The sequence below is a fragment of the Puma concolor genome, chromosome A2 (genome assembly GCF_028749965.1).
Source record: "Puma concolor isolate L17-30 chromosome A2, mPumCon1.1.hap2, whole genome shotgun sequence".
In the NCBI taxonomy this organism is placed as follows: domain Eukaryota; kingdom Metazoa; phylum Chordata; class Mammalia; order Carnivora; family Felidae; genus Puma; species Puma concolor.
This window is the reverse complement of record NC_141668.1, coordinates 50,692,562-50,715,132: the sequence shown is the minus strand read 5'-3', so window position 1 is coordinate 50,715,132 and position 22,571 is coordinate 50,692,562. Positions and strand designations below refer to the sequence as shown.

Here is a 22,571-nt window from a genome sequence, read left to right as displayed (position 1 = left end):
CTCACAAACCTCAAGATCATGATCTGAGTTGAAGTCAGACGCTTAACCGACTGAGACACGCAGGCGCCCCTTTGCCCATTTTTTAATTGGGTTATTTGGGTTTTGTTGCTGATATTGTTTGATATTATCCTTCAACATGTATTTTATTTTTATTTAGGAAATTTTAATTTTTAGAAGCTTTTTGTTATACTCCACTTGCTTCCTTATAATATACTTTCAACTTCCATTCAAAACTTGGATTTACTTTTTCCTAAAAGTCCTGTGTGAGGTGTATCCCCATTTAATATATGTATTTTATTAAGTTCTAAGTATTTTTTCTTATTTAACTTCTTTGAGTATACAACATGAATTCTTTAGAAATGTGATTTTTAATTTCAAATATATCGAAGGTTTTATTTATTTTTGCTATTGGTATCTAAATTGTATTGTGGTTAGAGAATGCAATCTATAAAATATAGATTGGTATTGGAGACTTGCTTTGTGGTATACTGTGTGGTTAATTTTTAATAATTTTTCCAAGACTTTTGTTTTAGTAATTTCTACACCCAATATGCAGCTTGAACTCATAACCCCAAGATCAAGAGTCACATGCTTTTCTGAGCCAGCCAGGTGCCCCTAATTTTTCCAACTCTTGAGAAATATATTTCTTCTTCGATGGCTGGGTAAGAGGTTCTATATACGTCCTCCTGACCAACTTCTTTGTGTTATTCAAAGCTATCTCCTTATTTTGTTGTTGTTTGATCATCAATTGCTCAAGAGAGATATACCGAACTGTCCCACCATGACAGTGTCCCACATTTGTCAATTTCTCCTTGTGGTTCTACACTTTTTTTGCTTTATATGTTTTGAAGTGATTCTATTAGATGCAGTACCTAATGTTTTTAGAGCAGGTCTTCAGGAGATAAATTCTTGTAGTTTTCCTTTAGCTGAGACTATCCCTATTTCACCTTCAATTTGAAGAATATTTCGCCATATATAGAATTCTGATTTCAACACTATAAAGTGTTGTTCCACTGCCTTCTGGGCTTCATGGTTTCTCTGAAGTCATTCCAATCATCGTTCCCCTGTAATGCATCACTTTTCTCTGACTGCTTTCAAGAGTTTTTTTTCTTTTTCTCTGGTTTTCAGCAGTTTGATTATGATATATCTGGGCACGGGTTTCTTTGAGTTTATCCTTTTTCAGGCTCACTGAGTTTGTTGGATTTATAAGTTTGTCTTTTGTCAAATTTGGTGAGCTTTCAGTCATTTTTTTCTTCAAATAACTTGTTCTACCCCACACTCTCATAACCTTTTAGAACTTCAATGGCACAAATATTAGACTTTTTGATATTATCCCATAGGATCCTGAAGCTCTGCTCATTTTTTTTTTTAAGTTTTTCTCCTCTGTATTGTTCAGAATGGATAATTTCTATTCACATCATTTCTGCCTCCAAATTCACGGACTCTTTCCTTTGTCATATTCACTCTGCTTTTAAACACAACCAGTGGTTTTTTTCAAATTTCTAGTTAACTGTATTTCTCAGTTATAAAATTTCTATTTGGTTCTTGTTTATTGCTTCTATTTCTTTGCTTCTTAGAACACATTTATAATAGCTGTTTTATTTTTTATTATTTTTTTAAAAATTTTTTTTAACGTTTATTTTTGAGACAGAGAGAGACAGAGCATGAACAGGGGAGGGGCAGAGAGAGAGGGAGACACAGAATTGGAAGCAGGCTCCAGGCTCTGAGCCATCAGCCCAGAGCCTGACGCGGGGCTTGAACTCATGGACTCACGGACCGTGAGATCGTGACCTGAGCCGAAGTCGGACGCTTAACCGACTGAGCCACCCAGGCGCCCCTATAATAGCTGTTTTAAAGTCACTGCCTGGTAATCTCAGGATTGGCATCTTGATTGTCTTTTCACTTGAGAATTTATCAGACTTTCCTTGTTCTTCCTATGTCAAGTAATTTTTCATCATAGACGTTTGGAATAGTATGTGTTATGAGACTCTGGGTCTTGTCCAAATTCTATGAAGAATATTGTGTTTGCGGTTTTGTCTGTTCGTTTCACCAGGCAATTGACCAGATTAGGGTCAAACAAATTGCAACATGCCTTTTGTGGGCTGTGGTCCCAATGTCAGTTCAGTTTTCAAAGTCTTGGCAGTACTATTTGAATATGTTCTACATGTGCATCAGTCAGGGGCCGGTCTGATACTCAGAAGGCTGTCTAACCTGCCAGTTAAGTTCTTACCTCCCTTGGTATGCTGTTTAGAATGAAATCCATGCTGCCCAGCGCTGGGAGATCCCAAGAGTTGATACAACATATGGGATCCCTTTCTTGAGTTCCCTCCTATGAACTCCCCCCTACTAACACTCCAGTACATCCACTTCCAATCCTCCCTTTATGGCCCTCTGACTCTAAAGTCCTACAATTCCTGAAACCACATATGTACCTGGGGCCAAAGAAAAGAAGAATAAAAAAAGTAAAAAGCAATTGGGATTCCTCCCCACTCTTTGAACCACAGTTCTTTTAGTCAGAGAGAAGGATTCCCCTGCTCAGAATATTAAGCGCATGCCTGCCACACTTGTAAAACCGCAGCTTTGCAAGTAAGGCTTGTCAGTGTGGCAATGCTGGGAGTGAAAACGGTGAATTTCCATAGGGCCCCTCTTACTGCTTCTTACACTGGAAAGATCCTTTCTCTTAGAACTTTGTTTGCTTGTACCCATGCATGGTTCCAGAACTCACAACTGCCTTTGAATCCAGGCTGGGAGACACAAACGTTAGGGGAAGGGTTTCAGGGAGTTTGCTAGCAGAGCTTTTGTACCTTCTCCAATCCACCTGCTACCACCTACTTTTCAGAGGTCTCAAATAGCTGCTTCATGCATTGTGTCCAAGGTTTTCAAACACTTTCAGTAGGAGAGAAAGGGCAGTGTTTTTTATTTTGTTTGTTTGGTTTTTAACTCCATCTTAACCAGAACTGTAACCTACCCCTCATTCTTGAAGAATAGTTTTGCTGGATGCAAATTCTAAGTTGACAAGTTATCTGTCAGTACTTTGACAATACTATTCCAGTCTTCTGGCTTCCCTTGTTGCTCTTAAGAAGTCTGCTATTTAGGGCCACCTGGGTGGCTCAGTCAGTTAAACGTCCAACTGTTGATTTCGGCTCAGGTCATCATCTTGCAGTTTGTGAGTTCAAGCCCCGTGTCAGCCACCGCAGAGCCTGCTTAGGATTCTGTCTCCCTCTCTCTCTGCTCCTCCCCTGCTCTCTTTCTCTTAAAAAAAATAAATTAACATTAAAAAAAAAAAAGGCTGCCATTCACACATAACCCTACATATTGTATGAATCTCTTTTACTTTATATTGTTACATATTCTGGAATAGACAAAAACTTAGTGAAAGAAAGGCATTAAATGATTTCCTAAAGCTGGGAGGAGTGACTACATAGGGGCATGAGGGAGGGGGCACCAGACTGGCTCAATCAGTGGAATGAGGGAAGGGGCACTAGGTTGGCTCAGTCAGTGGAACAAGCAACTCTTAATCTTAGGGATGTAAGTTCAAGCCCCATACTGGGTGCAGAGGCATGAGGGAACTTTCTGGGATGATAGAAATATTCTATATTTCACTGTGATGATGACTGCATGACTATGTGTAATTGTCTAAGCTTATCAATCTCTAAAACTTAAAATAGGTGAATTTTATTATAACAAATTATACCTCAATAATGCTGGGAGGAAGTCTGGTATCAGACTCTTGTTCTTTTGTAGGTGACCTGTCTTTTCTTTCTAGCTGTTTTAAATCTTTTTGCCTTGATTATTGGTATTTTATACTTTTACAACGATGTAGTAAGATTTCTTAAAAAAAAAAAACACACTCCTATTTGTTGTATCTTGTGCTTCCTGTTTCTGTGGATTTATGTCAATTCTGGAAACTTCTCAGATATTACCATGTTGACCATTTCTCCCCATCATTCCATCTGGAAGTCTCCTCAGATGCATGTTTGACTTTTTCTTTCTAGCCATGTATACCTGTTTCTTAACTTTCATTCATATTTTCCATCTCCAAATCTTTCTGTATTAAATTTGGGTTATTTCTTTAGAGCTTTCTTCCTATTCACTAATTTTCTCTTTAGTTCCCATGTACCATTAAACTTATCTATTGATATTTAATTTCAATGTTTTTGTTTTCCAAATTTGATTAGTCTTTTCTGATATTCTTTCCTTCTTTGTTCATTTATTTTTGATTCCATCTTTTATTTCTTCCAATTTTTTTTGTATTGTTTGTAGAATTTCAGTATCTGTGGTTCTCAGGGATTAAATTTGTTCCTGTTGACACTTGTTCTGGTGACTTATCTTCTTATGTGTCTTGGTTTTTTGTTTTTGTTTTTTTCATTTTTTTCCTTTCTCTCCGCCCCCCTCCCCCCTTCTTGGTGAGCTCATATTTACTGTGCTTAATATTTGTGAATTCTGAGAGTCCTGGATTGAGGATGATTTTCTCCAGAAAGGGTTTTTATTCTTTCTGTGGGTGACAGGGCCTACCAACTCAAAAGCCCTTAAATTTATTGGTTGGGTGTTCTCCCAATTAGATGCACTGTTTAAATCTTAACTCTATACCCACGAGATCTGACCTACCGTTACAAAGATTCAGGGGAGACTGATGTATTTTATTTCCTATAACCTAAAACCAGCATAGACAGATTTACCAATTAGTCCCCTTTACCGGCAGGCAGATTATCTGCAGGCCACCCTTTTCCCTGAGGGAACAGCCTCTGGGGATTTTGGCTTTGTGGAGGGAGAGAATAGGATGCAGGGATCAGCCTACTCACTTCGTCTGAGCACAAGGCCCAGTTTTCCATTAAACCCATGATTCTTTGCCCATGAACATTAATACCCAAGCCCCTGGTTCCTGGAATCGACACTGCCCTCAGAGCAGCCAGAGCTTCTGGGTTTATCACCCTGATTTCAGGTTACTATTCAATTATTTGGTCATTGAGGATTTCCCTTATTTTTTGAGGAATCCAAAATCCATTTAAGAGTATGCTTTTTATACTTTATCCGGCACCTGGGTGTTTTATGATAGGAAGGTATTTTAACATATCTAAACCACCATACTGCCAGAAGCAGTAGGTGGTTATGTAAAGAAACAAAATGGGTCTTTAAATGTCAAAAGAAAGATTGATTTCCACCTTATTTTTATGCCAGGATATCTTTAACTCTTTCTGATAATAAAACAGGTTTCATCTTTACCATTAGTACCTGTATTACACTAAAAATTTACAACAGAATGTTGCTTTTATGGCATCTACTTTTACAAGTAAAATCAAGAAATTTCATCCCACTAGATATAGCAGTCAATCAAGTTTATGAATACTTTCTGTGAAAGTAATCTAAAAGGAACATTAGGGACTGGGAATCTCTAGATCACTTTAATTTTGTGCTTTACTTATTCATTTTTGTTTTAAACATCTCATAAAAAATATTTACTATACACAAATCAACATATTTACTGAGTATCTTCTATATAGAAGGGACCCATTCTTGGTTCTTTGGGTGTACAAAAATAATTAAGACAGGATTCCCATTCAAATTAAGTTTTGTGATCCAAACAAGAGTTACGGCACTATAAAATTAACTTTAATACTAAGAAAATTAATTCCATAAAAAGTGTTCAAAACTCAGAGGAGGAAAACATCACAGTCATTTGTGGGTTGAAACTAGTAAAAATGAGTAGGCAAAACTTTACTGAAAAGACCAGATAAATATGGGCCATGAAAGATGATTAAGATCATGACAAGGTGACAAGGAGTGGCTTGGGGCAGAAAGAGAAATTCCAGGCAAAGTGAATCAAAAAGGTATAAAAGTATGAGACCTGTTTAGAAAATATTAAGCAACTTGGGGCACCTGGATGGCTTAGTTAGTTGAGTGTCCGACTTCAGCTCAGGTCATGATCTCACGGTTTGTGAGTCTGAGACCCTCATCAGGCTCACTGCTGTCAGCATAGAGCGCACTTCGGATCCTCTGTCCCTCTCTTTCTCTGCCCCTCCCCTGCTCATGCTCTCTCTCTCAAAAATAAACAAACATTTGAAAGCAATTTTTTTAATTAAAAAAAAAATAGTAAGAGCTGAATTCGGAACAATTAAAACTCCAGATATACTGACTCTAACTTAATCTTCTTCAAATACGCCATGTGCTTTTCTAATTCTAAGCCTTGAAAACTACCTCTTTTTCTTGGCACATCCTCACCCAACTCCACAATGCATGAGGTTCACCTCTCAGTCCTTCAGGTAAGCAACTGGCCTAGAAGTCAGATGCGATAAATGCAAATAACCCAAACTATAGCATCAGTTTATTGCGGAACTCATTTATGCCTCTCCTATGGCAATTATCAATCTGCATTGTAATGCAGCATCTTTTTCCATGTCCACCTCACTTACCAGAGTATGAGCTCCTGAGATCAAGGACTATGACTTAGTATGTAAGAAATATATAACACAGTATATAAAAAATCCTCACAACAGGAATAGAAGAAGCATAGAAGAAGGGAAGGATGACAAGCCTGTAAATTGGTAAATTTCCATGCCAGCACTGAAAGAACTCTGGCAGACAACGAAGAACCACAACGCACCCCTGGCTGATAAGAAGTCTATGGAACAGGCTCTAAGGCTATATAGTGTCCAGTATGGTAGTTACTAGCCACATGTGACTGTTGAGAACTTGAAATACAGTTAGTTGAAAATAAGATGTGCCTTAGATATAAAATACACACCAGATTTCAAAGACTTATTATGGACAAAAAGGATCGAAAATATCTCAATAATTTGTATATTGATTACACAAGGAAATTATAATAAATTAGATATATTGGGTTAAATGAAATATATTACTAAAGTGATGTTCAGGGTACCTGGCTGGCTCAGAGGGTAGAGCATGTGACTCTCGATCTCGAGGTTGTGAGTTCAGGCCCCACATGAGGTACAGAGACTACTTAAACATAAAATCTTTAAATAAATAAATAAATAAATAAATAAATAAATAAATAAACAAACAAACAAACAGACAAATAAATAAATAAAATTATGTTCAGCTGTGTTTCTTACTACTTTTTAGTGTTGCTACTGGAAAATTTTAATTTACCCACATGGCTTACATTACATTTCTCTTGAATAGTGCTGATTTCAGAGTTCAAACCAAAAAGATCAGAATATTTGAAACTGTAGTACGTTATAATAAGAGAATCAAAAAGGAAGAACTGGTTTTATAGAAAAGATGAGATTGCTTAGAGAATGAGTTTAACTTAAGGGGTCCAAGAGATAAAATGCAGGTCTGGGGGCACCTGGGTGGCTCAGTCGGTTAAGCGTCCAACTGTCTTGATTTCAAGCTCAGGTTGTGATCTCGCAGTTCGTGAGATCGAGCCCTGTGTCAGGCTGTGCGTGGACAGCATGGAGCCTGCTTTGGCTTCTCTCTCCCTCTCTCTCTGCCCCTCCCTGGCTCTCTCTCTCTCTTTCTCTCTCAAAATAAATAAGCATTTTTTTAAATTAAAAAAATGCAGGTCTAGAAAGTAGAACAGTCTATGATGGGACTATAGTATGAGGAAAACTATACAGGGATGAGACGGTTGAAATTTTCAAAGAGTAGGTGAGTCCCCACAGGAAATTTTACAGCGTAGAAGAGGAAAAAAGAGGGTATGCAGGTTTTCTCAAAGGGTAGGAAGGGCCAGCAACCTAGCTGGCATCCCAAGTTGGAGCTCTGAAATGATTACCTGCAGCAACATAATGTTAATAGCATCATCATTTCGGGATATATGGAGTTGAATATATTTGAGGTTGAAAACAGGGACCTAAATATATTAGAAAATGTTGCCAAGGAAAAGTACACTCTGAATTCAAACAGGTAACTCTCTCTGTGTTTGATTTATAAAAAACACAACCATTGCAGGTTAGTTTCTATTATAATAAAGTGCACACATAGGTTTAGGCACGGGGCACTCTTTACTTATTACTCTGCCACAACAGATACTTCTCTAATAATACGGAATTTACATACCACATTCAGCCACTGGAAATAATAATTGAAAAAGAGCTGGAAAAAATGGTTCAAGTTCAAAATTCATATGTCCTCCACATTTTTTTGTTTTTATAGAAACACAAGAAATTTGTAGCATTTATAAGCAAAAGGTTATTGTTAATTAAACTCTCAATTTCTTCAAAACAGAATTATGCAAATGTAAGGAGCATCATTTCAAAGTATAAAACATATTTTTCTCCCAGGAGATTTAATAAAGAACTATTGTAGTCCCAGTGATATTATAAAGTGGGTAATCAAGAAAGGCAAGTTGATTATTAGTTTACACGAGTTCAGAAAGAACTCACTTTAATGGACAAAGGCCTGTGTTTTGTGAAAAAAAATTTCCAGTGAAGGATATCTCACAACTTACAAACCTTATAAAAGCTAGACACCCTGCCAAATGGGTTTGTTGGTTGGGAATTGTAGTATTTTTAATTTAGTTGCCAAGAATCCCTGGAGTTAATGGATATACAATGTAGCTGAAGAGACAATACAGGTGCACATATCATTACCATCCGAGTGGGGTAGTAAGTGCCTTACACGTAACGGTGATTCATAGGATCACCTCTGCCTCAAGAGGAAATCACAGGAAGTGGCATCTGTGTGGGCTGAGTTTGGCAGATAAAAAATGAGGAAGAGATTAAAATCCTAATAGAAGAAAAGCATAAACAAGAACCAGAGACTTGAGTGAATGAGAGAAGCATTTCAGAAATCGTGAATGGTCTAGTTTCGCTAGAAGTTAAGGCACGTGGAGAAAAGCGGTAAAAAATAACAACAGAAAACTAAGTCGGATCCAGACTGTGGAGGGCCTTGGCTGGCAGGCTGAGGAGACTGGGCAGGCCAGGGGAAACAATGCATCAGCTATGTGTCTGATGCAGAGAGTGACATAAGCACACAGCACAGGCCTAGCAGCAGGCGTGGTAAAGGCAGCAAGAAGCGGAGGAAACCCGAGCAGCAATGTGCTGATGTGCCTGCTTTCTCAACAGAATGCATAATTGTGTCCGCAAGAAAAGGAAACACATGTGCACGTGTTCAGTTTCTCCCTAGGTTTCAGAGGCCTCCTCTTGGGCAACCAGCCTAACCTTTAAGGAAGAAAACAAATTTTTATCACATGAGTAGGGAAATCTGCCTTTTCCTGAATGAATTCCAGGCGGCACAGGCTGAGGAGAGCCATCTGCTCGCAGCGGCGGCGGCGGCGGCAGCAGCAGCAGCAGCAGCAGCGAGAACGAGGGCAGCGCACTTGATTGCAAGCATCCAATCTTCCCTTGCTGGCTCGCTCGGCCCAAGCTGCCTGCCCTGGGATTCCTTTAAGGTGTGCAGTAAGAGTCACATTCTACTACTCACTGAATCAAGGCTGGGAAACTTGAAAAGAAACATTCAGTCTCTGAGAAAACAAGGCAGCTGATTCATATTAAAGTGGAAAAAGAACCCAAAGGAGGGAGGAAAGAAATCGGGTGAAACACAGCAAAAAGCAAGAGAAACCAAGAATCAATATGAAGACTTTAGACGAGGGAAAGAGGGAGGAATGGACCAGAACTGTTACACCTGTGATCGTGAAAACGTAAATTTCATTTATAGCGAGACTTTATTTTTAAAAGAACTTTTGGCCCATGAAAGGGGTGGAGGTGGTAACAAAGTTAATTACGTCTCATAATTAGTAATTAGGACTAGATAACAAAGCCTTAGGCAATGTACTACTCTAATGATGGAGGACCAGCCTCTGAGAAATGTAATAGTATATTAGCATAACCACATATGCAAAATACATAGAACCACTGCCACAGTTAACTTGTCGTTGAATGATTAAATATGAATTCATAATTAGAAAAATCCACAGTGTAATTTATTGGCTTTCCCGACTGTTCTGGTTCATTAAAAGTTGATTACTAAACAGTGACCTCTAGTGGCCCATAATTTTCTAATGCTATATTGTTTCTCTTAAAGAATCAGTTCAGCATACATTCCAAGAACCTGTTTACCCTAAATAAGGCTGTTACTTTGAAGATGTTAATATCCCTTTCCTCTATAAAAGGAAATAATGCATTCACTCAATCTTCTCTCTTTAAAATAACATCCTGTGTCACAAAAATGAAGTGCTAAAAAAGCTCTCTTGCTTCCGGAAACACATTCGTTAACAAATCATGACTGAGCCCCTATGTGTAGGGCCCCAACCTGGATGTTCGGGGTATTTTATTAATCTTCGGACACTGGCTTCATTCATTATATATTATCTAATTAGAAACTAAATCAAAATTACCAGGGCAGTCATGCTACTATCTACTTACTGCCTATACACACATGGGACATGCTGAAAACACGTTTTAATTTCAAATTCAAAGATACTGGTAATTCTAGATCACCACATACCATACTACTCAGGTTTATCTTGAAAGGAAATTGCCTAATAATTAAAAAAAAAGAAAAACCTAGCTAATTTCTTAAATTTTTCTTAGAGTTTAAAAAAAATTTTTTTTAATGTTCATTTATTTTTCAGACAGAGCACGAGTGGGGGAGGGGCAGAGAGAGAGGGAGACACAAAATCTGAAGCAGGCTCCAGGTTCTGAGCCATCAGCACAGAGCCCAATGTGAGGCTCGAACCCATGAACTGTAAGATCACAACCTGAGCCAAAGGCAGATGCTTAACTGACTGAACCACCCAAGTGCCCCTAGAGTTTTTAAAATAATGACATGTCTCAAGAAATCTACCTCTATAACACAAAGCAAACTTTCCAAGCATCATCTCTCTCTTAGAGTGATTATCTTTTTAAATTATTCAAATGCCTATACTAGTACTTTAAGTTAAACCCAACTTAGAATGCGGTACACATATCTGATTTTATTACTTGCTACCCAGGTATACTCATTGTTAAAACAAGGTTTCAGAAAGGCTTACAATATGAAAAAGAAGACTCTGGGTATGTTATTAAAAGAATTGTATGTATACACCTTCATCCCCCCCAAATAAGTCATGGTGATGATCCTGGTTCTCTAAAGGAGTGGCAATGCCATAGCTTCCTTAGATAATGTGATTAAGCCTCCAATAAGTTTCAGATGTAAACAAAAGAAACATATATACTGCTTCATGTACTATTTCTACAGAACACATGGGTGAGGAGTGCCCGTTGTTTCCTGTGATGATTTAAGATAGTAGCTGGATAATGAGTTATACCTTCTGTAAGAACCGAATCACCATTTAAGGCTATTATCAACAGTTCATGACCCACCAGTAAGAAATGTCAACCTGATTAATATAAACACTGCTGACCTCAAAAGAAAAAAAAAAGAAAGAAAGAAAACTCACTCCTAAATGTTATTAACATCCACTGTTCTTTAGTATGAAACTATAAAAACCAAATCTTTAAGTAAAAACAATATTTTTAGAGATTTCAGTATGCAAAATTTGCTAAGAGAGGTGGTAAGGTTCTGAAAAGGTAGAACTGAAGACAATACATTTAAATACACACACTGGTCATAACTAAGGAAAACATTTTTTTCTTTTGGAGATACATGATTTTATAAGTTCATTGCGCCATTTAAAATATTTACTTTATCTTTTTTTTTTTTTTTTTTTTAATTTTTTTTTCAACGTTTATTTATTTTTGGGACAGAGAGAGACAGAGCATGAACGGGGGAGGGGCAGAGAGAGAGGGAGACACAGAATCGGAAACAGGCTCCAGGCTCTGAGCCATCAGCCCAGAGCCTGACGCGGGGCTCGAACTCACGGACCGCGAGATCGTGACCTGGCTGAAGTCGGACGCTTAACCGACTGCGCCACCCAGGCGCCCCTTTACTTTATCTTTTTAAACAGACAGCATTCACTAAGGTTAGAGTAAGATATCATTTTGGTTACAAAGCTCACTGGTAAACTTACTTCTTAAACACGAGTTTCAAAAACAACCAGAGATAAGATCAGAAGGATCTAAAAACAAATTTCGGAATGTCCATACTTCCTTCCATGAGCACTAGTATAAGGACGTTAGTATGAAAGATTCCTTTTTCTCGGTGCAACTGTAGTGTATCACTTGTAATTCAGCCTGTTTCTGTTTTACACAATGAGCCATTTCTGACTGTAAGTGACCCTGAAAACCTGGAATTTCAGAAGAGATTATTTAATGCTGTCATTCTAAGATTCCTGTAAGAAAAGAGAAGAGAAAAGCACACATTCTATTAATAAGGTTTCAGGAAAACTCATTAGATTGTACAATGGACAGCTGATTTTTACTAAGAACAGGACCAAATTTTCCTCATTACAATAGGCTAGGTTTTCGGCATCTACAAAAAGTAAATCAACTCTTGCTTCTTTGTACCCGGTTGAGAGGTTGGGACTATAAGAAAAGCATCTGACAACAGGCAGAAGAAGTCAAGATTCTCTACAACTGAATGTCAGCCTTTCAAAATTTTTATTTAAGTCAGGCTACGGTAACCAAAAGAGTTTAACCTGAGACCAATATTAAGGAAATTACTTGGCAAATCCAGAATAAGGAAGATTCCATAAGATAATTGATAATTGACTCCAAAAGTGTCAGCATCAAAGATTTTTTTAAAAGGGAGCATATGGGAATTGCTCTAGATTAAAGAACATTGAAGAAACATGACCACAAAATGTAATGCATGAACATTTACTAGACACTGGATCAAAGAAATGAAAAAAAGCCCACTTATTTGGAGGATAATTGAGAAAACATGAATATGGACTCTTTATTAGATGACACTGAATCACTGTCAAATTTCTTGGCTAATGATAGTAGTCTTGGAGTTACATAAGGAGCATGTCCCTGTTCTCTGGAGACTTATTAAAAGTATTTGGGTGTGGGTGAATGTTTCAGCCAAAAAGAAAAAGTTTGAGGAGTTGAGGGGAGAGCCTATAAATTGAAATTAGAAACAGAACAATTAATTAGATAGCAGAGCACTGATCCACATATAAATGGAATCTCTATATATTGGTTATTTAGAAATGTTCCATGAACTCTACTTTCACGGTCTTTTATAAAGGCAGGAGGTAAGGGAGGAAAAAGTCTCACCCCAAGACCAATGTAGATAAATACATACAGCTTGACTTACAGAAGATACTTTCTTAAGAAATCTGAGTCAAAGTCCTCTACATTGAATAAGTCTTCATTAACTTACATTATTGTATTGCTGAGCTATTCTGTATCTCCCTTTTTACAGTCAGGTTTATATATATGCTTTCTGTCTCTAGTAGCTCTGAGTTTTCCCTGGCAAGAGCTGCCCAAGTAAATGAGTAACCACACTAATGGTATTTGTTCTTGGGTTATGTACCAGGGCATTATGTACGGAAATGACCTAGCTGAGTTCCATCTAATAAAAACTCAACCACCAAAAAAAGAAGCTAGGTATTTTTATCCTACTACTATCTGAGTCACATTAGTAAGAAAAACTGGAAGGCTGACAGACTGTTTCTATGACACACGGCAAGCTACTGAGTTACAGCTCATGTAAATCCATAATGCTCACTTCCATACTAAAACTACACTGCATGTGTACATTTTCAAAATACACAGAAGTCTGTTTGAATAGCCACATTTCTATAAATTAGGGTTTGGTGACAAGTGATAGAAAACCAAATTAGAATACATGTGGTTGCTTTTCCTGTGACTTTTCCTCAGTAGGTTAAGCATCTGACTTCAGCTCATGGGGTGATCTCACAGTTCGTGAGTTCGAACTATCAGTGCTTGGGATTCTCTCTCCCTTTCTCTCTGTCCCTCCCCGACTTGCACTCTGCTCTCTCTCTCTCAAAATAAATAAAAATAAAACTTTAATAATAAAAAAAAAAACTAAACTCTTCCCCTGATTTTAAGAAATGAAATGCAATCGATTATACTAAGACCACAATAGACATAACTCAATATAAGAATCATCATCCCTTGCCTCCTTAATAGATGAGATAAAGGGATAGAGCAGGCAGTTGCATCCATTCTGAGCAGCAGTGCTGGGTAAAAAGAACATTGGGATTTCTACAGATCCACTCATTTGGGAAACTGCCACCAATGAAATCCATCTGAAGAACTTGCATCTTCGTTCCCAGTAACCAGAAACTATGCGGATAACTAGAATTATGTGCCTTAAAAATTCTAGGAAAAACTCTCAGCGAGGCATATTTGTAGGAATTCAGTAGAAAACTCTTTAAACCAGATTTTTGGTGAAGAGATTTTAGCTTCCAATTTGGCAAAATACAGGGAAAGTGATTTATTAGGCATGGTTTGTGTTCTTCAGAGTTCATACTGTAATTTATATCTTTTCAGAAAGATTCATTTACCCATTCACTCACCTAGCCATTCGACCCAAGTCTGCCTACTATCTTTTAGGTACTGATCTAGGCACCGGGAATACGGCAGTGAACAAAACAGAACCAATCTCCACTTTTGTAGAGCTTGTAGTCTAGTAGAGTGGTTAACTGAGTCAAACTGCATTTGAGACACAACTTTTAGACATTCTGATTTAAGTGGGGAGAGGGCAAGAGGGGTAGAGAACAGAGTGAAAGAGGTTAGCTCTAGATAAACCCCAGATAAATCCTGGTTCGTGCAGGAACGGGAAGGAAGGCAGAGCGAGTACATGCAGGCTAGTAGTTGTGGTGATAGGATCATGTGGACGTTCTTTGAGGACTATTTTCTCGGTGAAAGGAAGAAGGAAGACCATCAACTGACAGTGGCGAAGGGTACCAGCGGTTTGAAGAGAGAAGGCGTGAATGAACAAGGACATGAAGAGCTGTCCAGAGCCTTAAGGGCCCACTTGAGATCAGTGATCATTAATTTACAAGGGAAACCAGGCCAACACGGTCACCCACTTACTCCACCATGTTCAGTTACTCAAGGGCAGGTACAGGACAAATGAATGGCTGGATTCGGTCAGGGATGGGGTCAAATTCAACAAGGGGAGAGAGGAACACAAGAGCTAAGTATTTATAATCGCATCACGGGACATAAAATGGATAGGAAAGGAAATGGGGAAGACAGGGATAAAGAAGAGGTGTTTTCTTCTTCTCCCTCAGGCACTGATGTTAACTATATTGCTTATCCTTCTAACATCCGAAATTCCCTCCTTTCAAAATCACTCCATTCTTTTTCTTTTACAAAAGGTGGCGTGGCTGCTTTTGTTCAGGAATGACCGAGGACAGCCTGCAGTCCTATTTTGCCTTTCCTCGTTCAGGACAAGTTAGCATGTGTGGGGCTCTCAGCATGTAAAGACCAAGACACGCAGTATCATTTTTCCAGTTTCGCCACAAAGGAAGAAAAGTCTATTCTTAGTAGAAATCTGGAGAAACAGGCCAAGTCGAACAAATTTGGCCTCGTCTGGTTTCTTTGATAAAGGTATAATCCTTTACAAGAAAAAAAAAAAAGGTACTTGATTTTGTCCCCAGCTTTATTTAAAGTGAAGCACATTTGGGGCGCCTGGGTGGCGCAGTCGGTTGAGCGTCAGACTTCAGCCAGGTCACGATCTCGCGGTCCGTGAGTTCGAGCCCCGCGTCAGGCTCTGGGCTGATGGCTCGGAGCCTGGAGCCTGTTTCCGGTTCTGTGTCTCCCTCTCTCTCTGCCCCTCTCCCGTTCATGCTCTGTCTCTCTCTGTCCCAAAAATAAATAAACGTTGAAAAAAAAAATTTTAAAGTGAAGCACATTCATTTGAGAGAAGATGAAAGAACAGGTACTTGTTTCCTCTCTTTGGGTACAATTAGTAATTGAGATTAGGGGCCAGAAAGACTTACCGCTATGATTTAGGATTTAGAGTCTCTCTTGAACAGAACTATCACTTGACTCTCTGTTCCCCGACTGGCAGGTAATCCATGCCTTACCTTCCTTGAAACATTACCATACGCCTTATGAGTCCACAACCCCTTCCCTACAACTGTTATATAAAAACCTCCAGAAGCAAAAGCTTTTTCTATACTCTACAGCAAAACCTCACCTGAACTGTTGTGAAGCTATTTTTATTTTTTTAATGTTTTATTTTTTATTTTTGACAGAGAGAAAGACACAGAGCATGAGCAGGGGAGGGGCAGAGAGAGAGGGAGACACAGAATCCGAAACAGGCTCCAGGCTCTGAGCGGTCAGCACAGAGCCCGACGCGGGGCTCGAACTCACAGACTGCGAGATCATGACCTGAGCCAAAGTCGGACGTTCAACCAACAGAGCCACCCAGGTGCCCCTGTTATGAAGCTATCTACAGGCTCCACTTATTCTTAGTTAGAACATTATTTATTTCACTGTAGAAATCATTAATATGTCTGATTACAGGGGGCTGTCCTGGACCCTACTGTTAGGGATGTTACATGATATATGGTAAATAGAAGGTTAGTATCTTTCCTAAGAAATCAAAAAATTCACGTGGCTCTAAGAGTTTTAAGTAAGGGATCATAGACTGATGGTGATTTTTATTTTTTTTCTTATTTTAGGAACAAGAACCCAAACTTCTGGCTTTGTCACAGAGTTAATAATAATTCACCTCCATTTACTGAGTGATTTTGATGTACCAGGCACTGTTTTATATAAGTTATTTAATTTAATTGAACATGGAGGAACGAGTCTTTAAGTCCTAGAGATCTTAGAATTTATGAACCTTAATCCAGGCTTTTCCCCACCTCAGACTCCATCCAGCTGGTCTGCCAGAGTGAGGAGCTGGGCCAGCCATTCCTTGTGCCTGTGTGGTGGTTTTCATTTCTCTTTAATCAGAGCTAGCGTATTATTACATGGGTAAAAAGCACAAACCTTACAGTCAGCCAAGCTTGGGTTTGAATTTGCCCCACCTCCACAAATGCCTAGGGCATGTTCCCCAACCTCTTTGTTTAGTCTTTACGTTAACAAAATGGGGGGAAAAAACGGTACTTACCTCACAGGATTGTGAGAATTAAATGACAGGATGTCAGTAAAGTACCCAGCTATTTTATAAAAGTACCTGGCTGAGGACTTATCATGTAACTGCAGCTCATGAAATTAGTTTCCCTTAACCTATCTCAACCAGAAGGCAGGTATAAGATGTTACTTACTTCCTGTCTTACAGCTGTTATTCCATAAAACTTTTTTTCACCAAGATAAAGTGATATTCACGTAATATATGCTTTTCTTGTTTTCAAAGGACCCTTATTATGACTTCAAGAGGAGCTTTACTGACCACTGAATGTCACAGACACACTGCTGGCGTACAGAATTTAGAGCTGAGACAGATGTTAGAGCCAAGTGTGTATACTGATCGACTTTTACATCCCAGACATAGTACACCTCAATTCTTTTAACAAGCCTGACAGGTAGCTAGTGTTGTCTCAATTTTTAAAATAAGGGGAGGGGCGCTTGGGTGGCTCCGTTAGTTAACCATCTGATTCTTGCTTTCAACTCAGGTCATGATCCCAGGGTCGTGGGATCGAGCCCCATGTTGGGCTCTGTGCTGAGCATGGAGCCTGCTTAAGATTCTCTCTTTCTCCCGCTGCTTGTGCCTCTGCTTGTCCCTCCCCTGCTTGTGCATGCTCCCTTTCTCTCAAATAAATAAACAAACAAATAAATAAGGGGAGAATTTTCAGTTTAAGCAATTTGGACAATGTCACAAACCTAGTAAAGAACTAGATGTCTTCATCAAGAGCCAGGAGGAAAACAGTATCTTGTGATACAGCCTAAGCTTCCAACAACAGTCTTAAAACCTTTTCTACCTTCTTCCCCAGAGAAAACTGCTTAATACCTTAGTGTCGTAGAAGACATTCATAATAAATACGGTATCTATAATAATTTTTTACAAAAATTGAATCATATTGCATATATTGTTTTATAACCCCCTCTTCCTAACAAAACACTGTAAAAGTTTTTCATGTCAAGTGTTTATCATTTTGGTTCTTATCATGTAATTGAATCCCTAATTATTAATTCCCTCCTCTTGGGCATTGGGTTTTTCCAAGTTGCCATTACTTTAAATCAGTGGTTCTTAAACTTTTGGGTCTTAAATATTATTGAGGACCCCAAAGGTTTTGCTTATGTGGATTATATCCGTCAGTATTTACTGTATTAGAAAACGTAGAAAATTTTAAAATATTTCTTAATCAAAAATAATAAACCACTACATGTTAACATACTTTTATGAAAAAATAACAAGCATTTCCAAAGCAAAAGAATATTTACCGAGAAGAGTATCTTTGTCTTACAAGTTTGGAGATCTTTTTAATTCTGGCTTAACAGAAATCAGCTGGATTTTCATAGCAGCTTGAATGCAGAGCAGACCTATGCTGTTTTGGCTGAAGTATATAAAGTAAAAGCTGGCTTCATATGGAGATGAATGGAGGAGTATTTCCATAATGTTTTCAGATAATTTGGGATAGCTTTGACATTAAACCAAAGCTTGACATGTGGTGGTTTATTAAAGACAAGTGCAGCGGGCAATCTCAAATGGTTATCAATGAACTTTTTTTTAGTCTGTTACATCTAAATCTGTCTATTTTGCACTTTGAGTGCATCTTTTATTCAAGCATAATTCTGTGACATAGTCCAATGGTCTTTTGGCACATAGTGGTTCAGTGAGTTACACAGATCTTCCAGACTCCTAATTTGTAATATTAGGAATTCACATTCTTTAACAGCACAACAAATCTCATCATAAGTCTTTACCATTAGGAAGCCATCAGGCTTAAAGCATCAGATGCAAGTTGTCAAAAATTCTGATTTTTGCTTAAAACGTCCAATTTTATCATTGGCAACCAATACTCTCGGCTGCTTCCCTTGAAGTAAGAGGCTCACTTTGTTCTTTTTGTATAAAATGCCTTGTCAGTTATTCTTTTCAAATAAAAACGGAGTTCCACAAAAAAGTGATGCTTCCACTGGCAAGTCGATCACAAAGTACTTTCTCAAGACAACCACAGTACCTACTGCAGCAGAAGTGTTTGGTGCATACTCTACCTTCCATTTCTCATGAGACAAGTAAAAAAAACACGTGTATGCCAAAGTCAAAGGCCCAGATTTAATAAAATTAGTACATTTTATGGCTTCATCAAGGACATTCTTAAGTGCAACTACATGCGTGTGACGGTGAAGAATACGCTGACACTGTCTTGATTAGTGCTAAGGGCCTGTAGTTTTACCCAGCATCCCATTTGTCCTGTGCGTAATGTTAGTATGTTGACCTCACGGCCCCCCTGGAGGTCCACGAGAACACAGGAGAAACACAGAACACATGGAGAACCAGTGTTCTCAACAATGCTAAAAGGACATTCACAGTGCTACCTCCTGATACACAATCTTAACCTGGGGGATGAAGTCTTAGAAGCAGAATTATTAGAGGAGTTATTTTTTTTTATATATATAGTATATGTTTTTAAGTTTTGATGCACACAGCCGAACTGTTCTCTGCATTGGCTGAAATAATTTATATCCCCAATAGCAGTCTATGCAGCTATATATTTCCCCTACCTTTGCTAAAAACAGACTTCTGTACCTTTGCCAATTTGAAAGTTAAAAATGGTAACTCTTCTGGACTGTTCTTGCTGCCATGAAGTCCAAGTTGCTCCAGTGTGCACTATTGTGTTTCACCAGAATTTGGTTGTACTAAAAGTGAGCTTGGAGCTTGTAACAGCAAGTTTCTCGCTTAATTGGAAAATGCTTCTAAGTAGTGTTTTCCTGCCCTTAAAAACAGTTGTCCAGTTACATGATTTTTTAGAGTAGGAATGTTATCAGATGGCAAAATTCTCATTTTAAGAATACAGATGTAAACTTTTTAATAGCAATCACAAAGCTGGCCTCCCTCCCATGTTTATTCCAATCTGGGAAGACGGGGTGGTTACAGAATTCCTCCACATAAATTCAGTCCACCTGACCACAGGAGAGAGGGTAACCTGGACACATTGACTTCATACCAGTTCACTTATTTTCTTTGCAGTTTATTCTTTAAACAAGTCGGTTTTTTTCCTGTGAGCAATAAATCTGAGATAAATTATTAAGCGACGACCCATGTTTCCCAAAAACCAAACATGCCCTTGTTGCAAATATGCAAAGACCCGGGGAAAACATGAAAAGCAATCTTCTTTTCCATCTCAACTGACGGATAACATGGGCTCTCGGGAAGGTGGCCAACTTGGTTTCGAGGTTTAAGAATCCAACATGATCCAGAATGACTGCAGTCTAGAGCAAACGTGTAAAAACAGGCCCACCGGCTCTCAAAAGGAGCGGGATCACTCTGGGAGGTGTTAGCTTTGTGGATGTCACGGTGGGTGACCACCCCTACTTCCCCGGGGCAGATTTCTCCAGCTTAACAACCCTCGCTGGTGACTCGTGACATTCTCCTGCCGGTCCCCGCAGGTCCAGTACCCTGACAGGCCATTATGAAAAGGCTCTCTAACAGGGCCACTGGCTGTCAGAAGCCACCAGCTGGCCTGCCACAGCCCTGCAGTCGCCAGGGTCCAGCTGCCAGTCTGGGCGGTGCTGTCCATGCTGACGAACGTGCCACCCAGCTGCTGCGTGGTCACGTCCATCTGGAGCTCTCTAGCTAGACAAATCTCTATGCCTGTCAGATCTCTTCAGCAAGCCTTGTTATGCAAATTCAATTACTCAAGTGTGCCCTATTACCGCTGGCTAACTGCTCCTAGAACCAATCTCACACTGACAGTCAGTTCACATTTTTTGCTCACCAAAAAGTACCTCATTTATTCTTGCTTTGCTATTCCCTTGTATCATTAAGCTGAACAGCCAAAGTCCACAGCATTCTAACCTCTCTGCAGTGGGCTACTGTTCTCCACAAAGAGCGCAGAGGAAAATTAATTGCAAAGGAAAACCTTCTAATCAGACATGAGGTGGTGTTAAAGCTGCAGCCTCCCCACGCTTGACAGAGATGGTTTTACTAGCAGAAAGAGGAAATTTAAATCTTAATGACTGAAAGGAAAATCTGGTATTACAAGTTATACTGGACCAAAAAAAAAAAAAAAATCATTAGGAGAAAAGTGCTGTAGTAGTACTTTTACTAATACCCGCTTTTAAATAAAAAGGAAAGAACTGACAAGAAATTTCAGGTAAAGTTCATGTTGGTGGCGCACTGCCTTGCCTACGTTCCCCACTCCCTTCCGCCCTCCCCAGCCATGCACTCCCCACATACACTCCCTCCAGGCATTTTTCCGCCCTTTTTTCCAGGTACCCTCTTCACCTCCACCCTACAATTGGGTTTCTTTCTCTTTCAATAATTCATCTTAACCAACGAATAATTTGGAGATTGTTTGGATAGGAGTCTTCAAAGGCATTTAACTATTTCTAAATGCAGCTTAGGAGGAAAAGAGTCTAAGTAAACGTTTGCTTATGAATCATGCAATGATACAAATACCAACACAAATTTAGCTAAAACAGGTATTACAGAGTGGCAGAATGATATTTGGACCCCAGTCCCCAAGGAATGTTTCTAGCACAGGAATGTTTAGAATCTTTACTGTGAAAATAACAATTCATCGTTGACTGCAAAAGTGAAAGAATGAAGACAGCGGGCCAGTCAAAAGCCAAATTTGAACATATTTCAGGTTTAAAGTCTGTAAGACAAGGGAAGGAGGATTACTGGTTTTTTGGTTTCCTTCATTTTCTAACTAAACCTGGAAAGAAATAAGGAAAGGAGGTCCAAGATAAATACAAGGCAAAGAATTTTGTTAAGTCAATATATATACATAATATTTTTAATAGTGCATACAGTATCTTTGTATCTATATATAGTATTTTAGATACCTATGGTAAAATATATAGTATATTCAAACATATCACAAAATCATCTCGTTACCTGATAATTTACTAGTTCATATTTCTTTCATTTTGCTTCTAGAAATTACTAACATTTCCTCAATTACATCCAAGGAATCAACACTCTAAAAGCATAAGGTGTTATATTCTCTAATTACTTTTACTTTTTTACCCTGATCTTGATCAAATGAGAAAAAGTGTAGTGCCTATATGCTTACCCTTATACCCCTAAAATCAAATTTTTTAAAAAACTGCTTCTCAAATGCTTCACTTGTAATGATTTTAAAAACCAAGTATCTTTTAATTTTGGGGAGATGAAGGTTTAACTATAATTTACACAAGTTAAAATTGAAATAGAAAGTAAATTATTCCACTCAAGTATGTAAAAGTATAAATATACTATGTATACAAATCAGGAACCATTCATATTTGTAAGAAAAAATAGCTATCTCACAGTAAGACATTTTTTTAACGTGGGAATGACAATATTAGGAAATGAGGTAATATTGAAAACGTGTTTTTAGCTAATGAAATATTTTCATCAGCATGGCATATTTCTATATACTTCTACTTCTAAATTCAAATTAACAAAAAAAGAGTAAGTGAAGTATACTTCTGTTACATTTAGAAATCACTAAGATGGGGGCGCCTGGGTGGCGCAGTCGGTTAAGCGTCCGACTTCAGCCAGGTCACGATCTCGCGGTCCGTGAGTTCGAGCCCCGCGTCAGGCTCTGGGCTGATGGCTCGGAGCCTGGAGCCTGTTTCCGATTCTGTGTCTCCCTCTCTCTCTGCCCCTCCCCCGTTCATGCTCTGTCTCTCTCTGTCCCAAAAAAATAA

The 22,571-nt window shown here is 38.6% G+C and overlaps 1 protein-coding gene and 1 long non-coding RNA gene across 4 annotated transcripts in view; both read right to left on the bottom strand.

Moving 5' to 3' along the window:
• The window catches only part of HIBADH (3-hydroxyisobutyrate dehydrogenase), a 112,592-nt gene that overhangs the window by 34,259 nt on the left and 55,762 nt on the right, over positions 1-22,571 (bottom strand). The window lies entirely within an intron of this gene.
• Positions 3,838-15,435, bottom strand: LOC147583170 (uncharacterized). Its single transcript, XR_015245992.1, has 2 exons — positions 11,832-15,435; positions 3,838-11,585 (listed from the first exon to the last, which is right to left on the bottom strand). It is a non-coding gene; the product is annotated as an uncharacterized LOC147583170 (long non-coding RNA).